Here is a 12,342-nt window from a genome sequence, read left to right on the forward strand (position 1 = left end):
CACGATAAAATTTTGAAAATAATTTGACTTTTTTGAACGGTTTACGGACATTGTCAGTTTTCAATTTTTTTAGTTTTTTTTTCTATACATATCAATAAAATTTTATTTGTTGGGTAAAAAAGCGTGAAAATGTAATGCAAGGCTCCTGTTATATTGTTACAATAGCAGTTGAAAAATATTAAAAATACATAGTCACACATTTTTTTTTATATGCTTTTAAAGTTCAAATTTGGACAACATTTATCAAATTTAAAATTTAATAATTATTTTGTAGTTAATCATTTATAAAATGTTCAACTTTTATAGGTAAGGATTGAAAATTTAAAACAAGGTTCCACGTAAGTAGTTTATTATGTTACCAAAAAATCTAAAAAATACATAAACACAGTTTATTTTTATAGTCATTTTAAGTTCAAATTTGGACGAATTACAAATTAAAAAACCTAGAATATTCTTTTTAGTTATTTTGTTGTGATTGTACAATATTATTCTTGGGTACTTGAAACTTCTAAAGTAAACTATTATATATCTGTGATAGTATCACGGTTTGTTGTTGATGTATAACGCGTTATAAGTACCTAATGGATATTGTGATATGATTAATTTGGAATTTATTATAGGTGAATTATTTTTTTAATACCATAGATAAGTATATAATATGTCTTAAACCTAGACTGACATACCGTCGTATCTACTCAGAACCGTTTTTCTTATACAATGATATTATATCATTGAATTCAAATTTTGAGTTAAGTATTTCTCGGCCAGGTTTCAACTTAAGGGGACTGTTTCTTCACCAAACGTTTCGGTTTAGGACCCTCTAAAATGTACTCCCACAGTCGGGGGTCCTCGAATCCTCCCCCATGTGTATTTTGGAAAACGTTTAGTTTTTGTACCAAGTTTCTGAAACTCGATATTTGGGTAGATTGGAAGTCGATGATCAAATTCGGTATCATGTGTCGTGACCGTAGGAAACGTTTTTTCTCTTCTTTAGGGCATCGAAAGTTCTAAATTGCCGATTTTTCTGGTTTTTTGGCACGGTTACTTAGATTTTGGGCGCGGCGAACCGTTTTAGTAGTCGATGTTATAAAAGTCTTTGCCCCGGATCGATGGGTACCCAGATCAAGGTTATCCGACTTTTGGTTCGGGAGCTATGATTTTTCGTATGTCTTTGTACTTGGAAAATTACGTAGTTACGTGGTTTTTGGATTTTGAGTTTTCGTTTGATCATTACGAAACTCAAGATTCCGGTATTATGGCATACAACGATTTAAAAAGGGTTTATGGTCGAAGTGCGTACGACCATTATTTCGCCCGTAATCAGGGTAGAAAAAAGTTGAAAACGCATTAAGTGATTTTTCGTATACCCATATGTTTTCTTATGTTATACGTCCAACTAATGTTTTGAGTAATAATTATTTTGAACTTTTCGTATTTATTTATTTAATGTTTTACCCTTAGGTCCGCGCTGTTAGTGTGTTTGATTTTTTAGTCCCAAGTCGTTTTTAAAGTGTGAACATTTTGAAAACAAGCTCATTGTTCATGTTTTTTTTTTTATTATTATTTTTTCGTTTGTTTTCGGTTTTTGGTCGACTAGTGCGCGGCCCCTTTTCGACTTAGAGGTCTGGTTTTTTCACCTGTGGATAGTTAATTTAGCCACCTTTCTGTAGATACTAGAACAACAGCTTTTTTTTTTATAAGTTGTTCAAACGGCTAGCTCAGTCTGCAGAGCACGAGACTCTTAATCTCGAGGTTGTGGGTTCGAGCCCCACGTTGGGCACCAGTGCACCACTTTGTGATATCAGTATATCACCCGTATAGAGAGTGACATACCTATGGTAAAACATAATTATTGACTATAAATTAAATTCTTAAAGTGGTACATTAGTCTATTTTAAATACTTTTTCTTTTGATTCCTTTTCATTAAATATTTCAATAAATTCAGCAATCAATAATCATCCATGTTCGAAAAATCACTTTGTTTTAATTCTTATTTGATTATCAACCTACTTAATAGTTAATAGTATAATATCACAGAACAATATTGAATGTAATATTGATGAGTGATTAAGTACCTATTGACAATACATTCATACCCCCCTCCTTAATGCATCTAAGCCCCCTCACACCAATATGTACTCTTATATTAAAATATAATGTATTAATAATTTAATGTGGCTTTCGGCTGTACATAATATCGTGAATATAAACTTTTTTTTTACATTTTAAATACAAAATTAATTAATTTATGAAAATAAATAAGTAATTTTGATTTTTGATAACCTAATTTAAATCATTGGGAATATAAATATTTGTCTAAGAATTTATAATAAGATTCATAATAGACATGTTATGGTATAAAGGTATGATAGTATCTATTATGTGTATATACAGGTAATGGGGTTTTCCAGTGATTATCAAGCATAATGTTGCTGTTATATACGTACGTTTTTGATTATTTTATTATTAGTTCATGATTATTAGAAATTAGTGATTAGCAATTAGCATTAGTTATTAGTTGATTACCGTCCTGGCAGTTTTCATTTACAAAAATGTGTCCATAACATATATAGTTTGTACCATAGAAAATTATGTTAGGTATATGTCTGTACGCACTATTGTAATATTTTATATTATTTATCAGTCTTCAGTATGACAGTTGTTACTGTATATCACAGTGCTAGTGTTAATTTTAAAAACGTTTGCTTTAAATTAATCAATAAATTCACCTAATATTAAAAACAATTTAAATTATGGACAACAAATCAGTATTTAGCATTTTTAATATTAAAAAAGTGTATACAAATTAACAAGTACCTACTCATAGGTACTGAAAAAGACATAAAAAAAGGCAATTATGGCATTCTACAGTCATCACCCTGAGTTGTAAGTAGTATTTTTAAATTTGAATTAACATTTCACATTATTAAAGATTGATCATCTGGATCAGGAAGCGTTACAACATTAATAGATGAAAATGAAAATGTACTATTAAACTCCTACAAGGATCCAAAAATTAATAGTTTTCAGTCAAATACCAGGGTAAATGATTTAGCTGATATCGATTTAGGTCCTGCTAAACCTATATTACAAGTAAGTTGTACAATTTAATTAATACCTACCTAGTTATTATTTTGATAATAAATTGTGCAGTACAAAAATTAGATATTTTATTTTAAAATATTTAAATAGGTAATAAATATAATAGTATATTATCATAAAATAGGTATACAATATACATTATAGTGTTTCTAATATATTTTTATCTTTCAAGAAGGCTTTTTGTAGCTTAAGTTCTAAAACTAGTCAGTAATTAATAATAATCAATAATTTTATTCTTCTGTATAGAAATACCCTCAGACACAATTTGGTTCACAAAATAGAGGTTTTTCTTCTACAGTTGATAATCGTTTCAATTGGATAGAGTATAATGTTGTTGAGAATGCTGTATTTTGCTATCCTTGTAGAATGTTTGGCACTAGAACTGTAGCTAACATCATTACTAGTATTTATAATCAGTGTTACATGAAATTTTTAAATAAAGGATTTAGAAATTGGGAAAAAGTAATTGTTAGATGACTATTTTTGAGTTATTTTGATATGTTTATATTATATTCATGTTTGTGGGTTATTTATTTATTTGAACATACTTAATATTAATTTTGTCGAATTTGGCTCTAGAAGATTATGACCAAAATACACTAATTCAAAGCTGGAGTTACATACTAGTTGTCTGTACCATTTGACTTGAATGACAAAGTGGCATGCACATATCCAATCTAAAACTACTGGTTCTGTTCATACATTATATAGTAAATATTATAAATGTACACCGTGATCAAATATTAGAAAAAAGACATTACATGCTAGCATTAAATACTATATTATTTTTGACACATCAAGGAATAGCATTTAGAGGTCATATTGAGAATGAAACATTTTTGAACCAAGGCGAGTTAGGTGAATTCAGTGCCATATAATTTATTTATTTCTATAATTAACTAATATAAATTATGTATATACCTATTTATATTTTATATTATTTATCATGTTTATTGTAGGTAACTTAAAAGAAGTATGCAAACTAATGGCAAGTATAATCCAACTTTGCTTTAAATTATGCAGAATCAACAAATCATTCTAATTGGTTAATACAAAATTAAATTATTGAGATATGCGTTAAGCATGTAAGGAATACTATTGTTGAAGATATAATAAACGCTGGAATGTATAGCATTTTGTGGGACGAAGCACGGTAATTTCTTAATACTATATTGTTTAATCTTAACAACCTTACATTTTGATAATAGTTTTATATAAAAAAAATTCAAGATTCCAGAAAGAAGAACAGTTAGCTGTGTGTGTTCGTTATCTAAAAAACCTTAAAGTAGAGGAACAATTTGTTGGATTTTTAGATGTAGGTATCCAAAAATCAAAATGCTGACAGTATAATTGGTGTTCTATTACAGTTTTTAAAATGTTTGAATTTAGACAAAATTAATATAATAGTTTAATCATATGGCGGTCCCAGTGTCAGATGTTTTACAAATTATTCACATTCGGAGTGCTCAATTGCAATAAAAATCTGATTGGAAAGTCAAGTTCATTAGTATGTGGTGCGATTGATATTCTGAAAAATAATCGTTCAGATGAATATTTTGATACTCTGTGGAATGAAATTACTATATTTTGTGAAGAACAACATTGGATAAGGTGTGTTATTGTGGGTAATACCTATTAAAATAAAACAAATTTATGGTTCAAATTATTGATATAGTTTAAATTAATACAGGTGTCTCTAAACGTCGCAGAAGGAAACCTCAAATTTTCAATAGTATGCTGTATTATTATCTAGTTCAGCTACCGAGTGTAGCTAAAGAAGGCCATGTACTAATGCGTACTTCAATTAATACAAATTATTGGATAATGTATTGTTTTTATCCTATACTTGTAAAAATATTATCCTATACTTGATACTATTATTGTCAATATGGAAAAACAATTTTAACCAGAAAGTATGGAAATAGCCCAAACTGTAGACAACTTTTTGAAATTAAACTTTAATGGAAGTATACGAATCATTAACCACTAGGTAATTATTATTAGGAGCATTTTTTTTATAAATTCTTAATATAATATTAATTTATAATGTATTTACATTGATAAATTATGCTAAACAGTGTTATTAAATGTTTGAATCTACTTTAAAATAATATGTACCTACCATTATATATTTTTGAAAATGAATTTTGTAAATAATAACTTTTAGGATTTATTTGGTGTTTCCAAAGATTCTTTATGATCAAAAATGTCTTGAAAGTTAATATTGATTTGGAAGTTCTGCACAATCACTTAAACTCATTGAATAGCAAATAAATCTTTCAAAATGATTACAAACTATTTAATGTAGCAATAACTTTGTATGTAATATGTATTTTATTTGCATTATGGTTAGTCATAAATATATATGATTAGATATGTAAATTTAAATATTGGAAAAATTTAAATTAACAACAAACAACAAACGTAAAATTAATAGTTAAACTTAATAGTTAACATTATAATGTGTATTTAAAATATGTAAACTTAATAAATATTCATAACTATTTTACAACTTTTAATACGTAGTAACAAATTAAATATTAAATTACAATATAATCAAACAATAAAATATTATGTGTATAAAACAAATTGGCAGTTGACTATTGTAGACCGTCTAACAATTTTTTCTTTTGTAGTTGTATCGTCATATCGCTCCCATGTGTTATTGTGCTCTCTCCAATTATAACTAACGTAGTGACCAATTGCTAGTGGAGATGAAGATATTGGAGGGATAAATGCAATTATGCCTCTTAAATTGTAGTGTTTACATTTATTAATTAATAAATGTGTCGGAATATTTTCTAAAGGTACTGATATTTCAAAATTGTTTTTATTAATTGGATTAGAAAATGAAGCCACGGTTTCAATTATTAATTGCTGTTTTAAATTAATCTGTTTTGACCTTGTTTTTAGATTGCAGTAGGTGCAGTCTAACTGTTGAGGTTCCAATAATTGATTGACTACATCTTCTAAAAAATCTAGGGTATTGGTTGGTAAATTTGCCATTAATGTTGAAGAACATCTCGTGTCGATTGTACTGCAACCCAAGCAGGATGTACTTTGTTCGTACGAAGGCCAATTTTGAAAAAGTTTCATAATTATAAAATGTGATGTAGATGCACAGTTTATATTAGTTAAGTTATTTGTCAGCTCCTTAGTTTGGTTTTCGTAAATATATTTTAGTATATTTGCTCGTCGTTTATATGTTTGTACGTTGATCCCATCTCTCATTGCTCGGGAAATGGATTTAAAAAATAGATCTTCTTCAATCTTACTATCAATGAATGCTGCATAAAGATGGTCATCGGCATACGTGGTGCATAATAATTGAAATATTGAATCAAATGGACAAGTGTTAGAGAAAGTATGATAAATACCATTCAGTATAACCGGAAGAAGATCTGAAAAGTTTCCATTTCGCAATATTCCAATAATTGTACTTTTAGTTTTGCTGTTTTCATTGTAATAGAGTACGGTTTGATCTTTTTCCAAATAATTTCCTTTTTTTTTCTTTGTTTTTTCGACTTCTCCCAAACCTTTCCAATTTTCGATGGCTGCTGATTCGAATTCTTTTTCTGATGATTGATATTGGTCCTGAATATTATTGTTAGAGTTCATATGAATTTCATTTGGTTTGGTTCTGTCATAGTCGTCCTGAACTTCCTCATTGTCTTTATTATTAATATTCATTTTTGATTTTATAATATTATTTGTACCAATTATTGAGTCCACGTGAACTTTTATAAAATCATCAATTCTGATTGGAAGAGTTTTATGTTGTAGAACAATATGTTTCAGATCCTTAAATAAACTTTCCGATGATGCACTACTTTCTGTAATATTGCCATACTTAAAAATTGGTGTCATAACAGCTGACCAACATGGAAGCAATTTGCAGAATTTCAGAAGTTTTTTTGCTATGTTTGCATCGTATTGCATATTATCGTGATCTCCATTTTTTCCATGTATCATTGATTCATTTAAACATGTATCATGTATTTCTTGAATCTCTTCATGTATAGCTATTGACTCAAAATTGTCTTTAGAAGTTAGAGAGTTGTGGTTATCTTCTTTGAATTCAGTAGTACTTTCCAAATTGTTTAGGAAGTCATCAACAAATGTTATCCCAGCTATTCTACATTTGAGATACTGTTTTGCAAACTCACAATCTGTCAGTGTCCCATCTAGGTTATATCCATCCGTTTCAGAGAAAGCTATTGTAAAGATGTATTTCAAAAGTAGCTTTATATCTTTAAAATCAGTAGAAGATATTATTAAGCCAAATGAACGCAAATAAAAATGTTTAATACGTTTGGATATTTTCTTGTCAAACCAGGTACTTAAAATATGCATGACATGATTAAAATCATTTCGTAACATACAGTTTGGCAGTTCTGTGGTTTTATTATTTATTAACAAAGAACATATGTCTATATACTTTGCCAGCGATGAGTATTGTGTAAATGATGTAACTGCTGCCATCATGAGAGCCAAAGACTGATCTGTTACTATGACTTTTGGTTGTGGTACTCCAGTTCTTTTCCATTCACTAAGCCAGTATCCAATGCTGTTGTTATCATGCCGTTCAGAAAGCATATGTGCCACTGAAAACTGACAATAATTGATATTATCCATAACACAAATCTCATATAAAAATATATTGGATGTTATTCTTCCTGACATCAATGTTGGTTTCCTCACAATTCCACCCGTTGCATCAATGCTAATTGTTGGAGTTTTAGTTGTTTTTGCATATGTACGGTACAAATTGATTTCTGTTGTGGACCAATAATGCAAAAAAAACCGGTCATACCCAATATCATGTATTATTTCATCAAATGGTGATAATCCTTTCATTATAAACAATGAAATAATTGGATCATCATTATGTAATCCCTGTTTAATGGCCTTGCACTTGATAACACGTAAAGCATTCGATGATGGTAAGTTGCTTGGTTCTTGATCGCCAAAATTCATCAAATTTTTGGCCATTTCTCGTCTCACATATGAAGCAGATTTACATTCTGTTACCATTTTACTGATTACATTTATTTTTTGCTCTCCATTTAGTCTGCGTTTACTTGAGGGTTTGCAATTTTTAAAATTTCCAATCAGAGAACATTTGACTATAACACGGCTATTAGGTTCTGGCTGCTTATTGACAACACCTTTAAAATTACTCAAACATGTTGAACAATAACCCAGTATATCTAAATACACATTGCCATTCTTATAAATTTTTGCCCTTTTATAAACAATTGTACATGGTAGCCGTGTTTGCTCAAAAAAATGTTCATGAATTAAAGGTGCCCAAATATTACACTTTAATGTTTGATATGCTCGCACAGGATATTTTTTATCGGATCGTTTATAAAATGTTTCTGTTGGCTCTTGAATACTATCCCATTCTTCTTTTGATAAAGTTATATTAAAGTGTAATATAGTTTCTTCGTCATCTGATGTGTATTCGGATGAAAAAATATCTGATTTTTCATCATCAATAACCTTATGTTGAATTGCTGTTGTAGTAGAATCAAAATTTCCCACCAACTTATCGTTAATGCCATATCTGTTTAATTTAACTATGGTATAAATATATTTAGACGAAATAGTACAGCTTAATTCCTTAGAAATATTATTCCAGCATTCTGATGCAGGAGGATTGATGATTCCATTTTCAGGATTTATTATTTTTGATTTATTTGAAATCAATATTGATAATAAATGATCAATATCAAACTTCGGTTGTCGAGGCATCCTTCTATATTTGAATACAAATTAATGAATTGTAAATATTGTGTGCTCTGAAATTAATAATAAAAATATTTAATATTTATAGTTCATAATATAGGATGTATTAATAATATAAGTTTTTTTTTTGTGTTAATAAAGAATGTTAGTTATGAATATTTGTAATATTTTGTTGATTTTAATGTTGTCAATTTTTAAAAAGGTGGATAAGTGGATGTCGCTCTGCTGTACAGTAGGTTACAAGTGGGTCACTGTAATGGATGGTGTTAAATTTGAATTCAATGATATAATATCATTGTATAAGAAAAACGATTCTGAGCGAAAACGGTCAGTCAGCCTATGATATTACCAAGTATATTTGATGATATTATTGTGAATAAAGTAATTTATAAATAACCTATTTACGTGGAGCCTTGTTTTCAATTTTCAATCCTTAGCTATAAAAGTTGAACATTTTATAAATTTTTAACTACAAAATAATTATTAAATTATAAATTTGATAAATTCTGTCCAAATTTGATCTTTAAATGCTTATAAAAAAAAACTGTGCCTATGTATTTTCAATATTTTTCAACTGCTATTGTAAAAATATATCAGGAGTCTTGTATTAAATTTTTACACTTTTTGGCCCAACAGATAAAACTTTATTGATATTTATAGAAAAAAAAACTAAAAAAATTGAAAACTGAAAATGCCCGTAAACAGCTCAAAAAGTGTCAAAATATTTTCAAAATTGTATGGTGTATAGGAAATGCTAATATAAACATTCAGTGAAATTTTCATGTATCTACAGTTATTCGTTTTTGAATTACAAGAAAATAAGGAAATCGGTACATGAGAAATCGAGTGAATATCTAATGTTGTAAAAATATGAATTTAAAACGCTCATAAAAATTTAATTTGACTTTCTTGTAGAAATTTTTTTTTTGATAAAGTTAGACAAACTTATGAGAAATCTTGTATTAGATTTTAAAATCTTAGATTTAAAAAGAAAATTTTTTATGAATTTCTAACTCAAAATAATTTGCAAATTTTCGTGATTTTTCCGTATTTTTTCAAGATTTGAACTTTAAACGTGTATAAAAAAAAACTGTGACTAAGGATTTTTAATTTTTTTCATCTGCCTTTGAAACAATAACCTAGGAGCCTTCTATTAAATTTTCAAGCTTTTTTACCCAACAAATAAAATTTTATTGATATTTATAGAAAAAAAATTTAAAAAAACTGAAAACTGACAATGTCCGTAAACAGTTCAAAAAAAGTCAAATTATTTTCAAAATTGTATTGTGTATAGAAAATGCAAATATAAACAACCAGTGAAAATTTCATGCATCTACGGTCATTTGTTTTAGAGTTACACCAATAACCAAAATCGATTTTGTTAAAAATCGATTTTGCGTAAAAATTCCCGTTTTTCCTTAATTTTTCTTTTGTTTTTCACATCGCTTTTGAAAACTACTGGGAAATTAAAATTTTGACCTCCCCAATGCACCAACGATATTCACTTTCCCATCGAACAAGATACTGAAGTCGAAAATCGAAGCATTATTTCGACTACTTATCGTGTACACAGACACAAAAATAAAAAAATAAAAAAAAATAAAAAAAAAAACACACATCATTGTAAAATCAATACATTCATCGTTTCACTCAGAATCTAAAATACATAATATTATTTTTTTCAATTATTTTAATTATTATTTTGTATGGTTTAATAAACAATTTTTTAAAGATACATGTAATTATTTATTTATTTGATATTTTTTTAGGAGAGGTTTGTATTAAACCCAGCATCACTTAAAAAGAGGATTAGTATCACATAGATATTATAATTAATACATATATTAGATGATGCTAACATTATTATTTAAAACCTGAGTAATGCTAAAAAGATAGTTTTGCATTTATAATGTTTGTATAATTGCATAATTGCATAAGTGTAAAATGTGAGAGGCAAAGAGCCCACCTATACAAATTTAAGATTAATTTGCAACACCTTTAATAAAAAAAAAAAAAAAAAATACAGGTACCAAAATAAAAATGTTTTGTGATACCTTGTTCAGTTTTATTCAGAAGAACAAAACAAAACATATATTTGATTATGTATACATTTAATGATAGTTGTTTCCTTATTGAGATAACTGAAATTTAATGATATGAATTGCCTAAATGCATTTTACAATAGTTGTCACTATTTATCTATGTTAGATATCTATAAAGGCTAAAAAATTATAAAATATCTATTATTATGAATTATGATATTTTATCCAGCATTTATGATTCGGTAGAAATCGTAAAATTATAAAATACAATTTTAAAAATAAATTATACGAGGGTCCTTTGAAAAATAGAAGTTTATTGTGCGTATCGCCACATGACCATCCATAAGTAATAGAAAAAATATCAAGAATTTGAAAATATGGTATTTACATAAGTACTACCTACTTAAAAATTCTAAAAACCACAATATTAATAAAGTATTTACCTACTATTAAAGTGGAAAAATGGGGGTAAAAATGCTTGAAAAATCACCTTGTGTAAGTATATAAATATAAATACCTAGGTATGTATTAACTAATAAGTAATAACTAAGTAGGTATCTAGGTACATACTAATTGCATTATTGATAGCTAGTAGATGGGAAAGTAATTCTAGTGGTTATATTCAATGGTATTCATATTCATATATTATATTGATATTCATATTATATGTATTATTCTTAGTTGTGGTTAAACCATATTCTTAATCATTAAAAAATTGTATGTTGGAAAAAACACCCTAAATTATAATTATGTGTATAAGGTCTATAAATGTATACCTAGTTTTAAACAAAATTGAAGGAAGGCCAAGGCAGTAAGTAGTAAAAATTCATCATTTAAAATTGATGAAAGTTAAATGTAAATTTATTGTAACAATTTATTTGTAGGTATATAAAAAATATTATTATAATAAATCATACATAATATTAAACTCAAAAGAAAAGTAGGTAGGTATCGTTAAAATCATGATTATATTTAATGCATTACCTATTTAAATAACATTTAATTTCTAATTAATTATAAAAGTAAAATAATGAAACGGTTGAATATTTTATTTTAAAATCCAAGCCTGGTCTGAGTGGTCACCTAAATTAAAATTATTATACCTACTACAATACGAGTTGATTAAATAATATTTTCGATGTTTTTGAGTTGTAGTTATTTTTGTTATTATTTATTATAAATAAATATTTTACATTCACAGAAAAAAATTGGTGAATTTATTAAATATGAAACAGAATTATTTTTAAAATACATTAATTGTTTAATAGTTATGTAAACATTTAGTAGCTTTAAAATGTATATATTTTACATAATATTATAATATTTATAATACTTATGTTATACTAAATAATAATTATTTATAAAATATGAATACATACCATAAATGTACGATGAATCAAATCTCTTTTGGATTTCCAAAACAATTCGAACGAAAAATCACCGAGT

At 27.2% G+C, this 12,342-nt stretch overlaps 2 long non-coding RNA genes and 1 other non-coding gene across 3 annotated transcripts; all 3 read left to right on the plus strand.

Moving 5' to 3' along the window:
• The first annotated feature begins 1,703 nt into the window (after window positions 1-1,703).
• Window positions 1,704-1,780, plus strand: Trnak-cuu (transfer RNA lysine (anticodon CUU)). Its single transcript has one exon. It is a non-coding gene; the product is annotated as a tRNA-Lys (tRNA).
• A 2,311-nt stretch (window positions 1,781-4,091) lies between these two features.
• Window positions 4,092-4,629, plus strand: LOC132934008 (uncharacterized). The gene is made up of 3 exons (XR_009662969.1): window positions 4,092-4,256; window positions 4,334-4,418; window positions 4,493-4,629. It is a non-coding gene; the product is annotated as an uncharacterized LOC132934008 (long non-coding RNA).
• Window positions 4,630-4,939: 310 nt separating this feature from the next.
• LOC132933758 (uncharacterized) lies at window positions 4,940-6,010 on the plus strand. The gene is made up of 3 exons (XR_009662938.1): window positions 4,940-5,093; window positions 5,271-5,451; window positions 5,740-6,010. It is a non-coding gene; the product is annotated as an uncharacterized LOC132933758 (long non-coding RNA).
• Window positions 6,011-12,342: the final 6,332 nt, after the last annotated feature.

Source organism: Metopolophium dirhodum, chromosome 1 (genome assembly GCF_019925205.1).
Source record: "Metopolophium dirhodum isolate CAU chromosome 1, ASM1992520v1, whole genome shotgun sequence".
Taxonomy (NCBI): domain Eukaryota; kingdom Metazoa; phylum Arthropoda; class Insecta; order Hemiptera; family Aphididae; genus Metopolophium; species Metopolophium dirhodum.